This window comes from Octopus sinensis, linkage group LG1, assembly GCF_006345805.1.
Source record: "Octopus sinensis linkage group LG1, ASM634580v1, whole genome shotgun sequence".
Lineage (NCBI taxonomy): Eukaryota > Metazoa > Mollusca > Cephalopoda > Octopoda > Octopodidae > Octopus > Octopus sinensis.
Genome location: NC_042997.1, coordinates 57,501,004 through 57,504,436, shown reverse-complemented (window position 1 = coordinate 57,504,436; position 3,433 = coordinate 57,501,004).

The window sequence follows — 3,433 nt, the reverse complement described above, 5'->3', positions numbered from 1 at the left end:
ATATATTATATATATATAGATATAGATATATAGTTAATCCAAACATGAAAACAAAGACGAAACACAACAACGCGAGGACGTGGAACAAGTATAGTGTTATTGAACACTCAGGAAAAGAAAGAAAGAAAGGTGATTTAACATTTTGATTGGAGCTCTTCATCAGAAATATAGGAAAGGGAAAGATATACACACGGTCACATATATTTAAAATTATAATTTAGGGTATCTAAGAGAAACCACCACACAGAAATAGCAGTCAAAACTTGACTCTAAAACCACATTAAATGTTCATATAGCACCAGGAGGGAAGACAAAGTAAACGAGCAAAAAAAAATGATATATATATATGATAATTATATATGATATATGTTTATATATATATATGATATATACATATGTATATATATATGATATATGTGTGTATATATATATATGATAATTATATATGATATATATTTATATATATATATATATATATATGTATGTATATATATGTATGTATATATATGTATGTATATATATGTATATGTATGTATGTATATGTATGTATGTATATGTATGTATGTATATGTATGTATATGTATGTATGTATATGTATGTATGTATATATATATGTATGTATATGTATGAATGTATATATATGTATGTATATATATGTATGTATATGTATGTCTGTATATATATGTATGTATATATATGTATGTATATGTATGTATATATATATATATATATATATATATATGTATATATATATATGTATATGTATATATATATACGTTTAAATATTTGTTGTGCAAGATTTTTTATGTGAAGTCGTGTGTTGAAACAGATATTGTTATATTTCGGAATGGTCATTTTGCCAGTTTAGCCAATAAAAACACACACACTATATATTTGGTGTTATTTATTTTTTACATTAATCTTAATCTTATTTCGGCCAGAGTTCTTTCGTCACACTCCTGTGACCGCATCAGTGGTCCTTTGTTTTCTTCTTTCTTATTTGTGTCTCGCCTTACTAACCGTCAGCCATTTTGTATTTCTATTGTATGTCTCCATTTGCACATGCTTATATCTCTATGTATATATATATATATATGTATATATATATATATGTATATATTAATAAATAAAATAAAACATATGCATATATATAAACATATATGTATGTACCTACCTCTACATGTACATATACACGCATATACGAGTACAGGACACCAAAAGGACGTCGAACACAATGAGAAACGAAAACATAGACACAAACCAAAGGAACTGGACATTTTTTTAAACAACAAAAAAATAGAGTACAGGACAATTAAGACAAAGAAAAGACCCCTTCTTCAGTCGCTATGGTTTCATCTAATCTACCTTTCGAAGGATAAAAGCGAGACGTATCTTCGACAAGAAACTTTCCTTCCTGCGAAAAGCAAATCAATTAAAATTCTGAGATCTTTTCGCAGAGGGGTAAAAAATGGTAACAAAAACAGGACAGTAACAACAGTACAAATTATAAACAGTAAAAGACAGGACAAAGAAAAACAAGGTAAGAAGGGCTGTTAACGCTGAACGAAAAAAAAGTATTGCGAACGTGGATTTTTTTATGAACGACGAGCAGAGAAAAAAGAATTGTCGTCCATACCTTGAGAGGGCCAGGCCAGAAAGACAGCAGCGGAAGTCTCATTGCGAGTCAATAACGGGAGGCGTATATATATATATATATATGTATATATATTTATGTATATATATATATGTATATATATACATATATATATATATACATACATATATATACATACATATATATACATACATATATATACACACATACATATACATACATATATAAATGAACATTGGAGACAACTCAAGGAAGGTAAAAGCTCGTCGATTCTGTACCAACACGCCGAACAGGAACACGGGGGATCAATTAATAACATAGAAATTAAAATATTGTCCACACATAGAACAGATGCAACAATTAGACAAATTACAGAAGCTACACACATAATAGAAAATAAACCTAGCCTGAATAGAAAACTAGAATGGAGCACTAGCACTCACCACAACATATGACGACAGAGGATCCCGAAAACATAATAAATACACGGATAAATAAACAAATAGAAATAAATAACTATATATATGTATATATATATATATATATATATATATATATATATATATTGATAAAACGGTAAGATAACAAAAGAAAGAAAGAGACCTCAATATTATGTAAATAGAGGAAATTTATCTATACAATATGTTACATTACTCGGTAGTCAAGATAAAACTCTGAGTTTCAGATGCCGAAGTGGAAATCCACAACACCATCTCTTCGGTTATCTGGCTATTTGAAAATGTTATGAAAAAATACCGTTAAATAAAGGGAAATTACTCTGTTATAACTCTGCTTGCCTGCGTACTGATACATCGCTCGCACTTTTTTCGTCATAAAAATTATGTAAAAATTATATAAAAATACATAAAAAATATATAAAAAATATATAAAAATATATAAATTCTTCTTGGGACATAACATAGAAAGCATGTTCTATCTGTTTTCTTTAGGGGACCAAAAATGTAACAGAAATTTAGTCACATGTGGGCATGATCCGAAAAGCTCTGTCCTTGTATTTAGACATGTAGTAGGGTATATATATATATAATATATATATATATATATATTATATATATATATAATATATATATATATATATGTATATATATATATATGTTTGTTTCCCACCTGCCTTCGTCTTTTGTCTATTTTCATAAAGCTTCCCGTTATATATATATATATATATATATATATATATATTACTCTTTACTCTTTTACTTGTTTCAGTCATTTGACTGCAGCCATGCTGGAGCACCGGCTTTAGTCGAGGAAATCGACCCCGGGACTTATTCTTTGTAAGTCCAGTACTTATTCTATTGGTCTCCTTTGCCGAACCACTAAATGACGGGGACGCAAACACACTAGCATTGGTTGTCAAGCAATGCTAGGGGGACAAACACAGACACACAAACACATACACACACATATATATATATATACATATATACGACAGGCTTCTTTCAGTTTCCGTCTACCAAATCCACTCACAAGGCATTGGTCAGCCTGGGGCTATATTAGAAGACATTTGCCCAAGGTGCCACGCAGTGGGACTGAACCTGGAACCATGTGGTTGGTTAGCAAGCTACTTACCACACAGCCACTCCTGCGCCTAAGTGAAAGAACTCTGGCCGAAATAAGATTAAGATATATATATATTGTTTGTTTTTTTCGATTCGATTTATTATTATTATTACTAGTATTGTTGTTATACATACACATATACATACAAGCATATGTAATGATAATAATAAGTGGATGTAAACACATGAACACAATAAGAATAAACAAAAACAACAACAACAAAAACAAAATACAAAT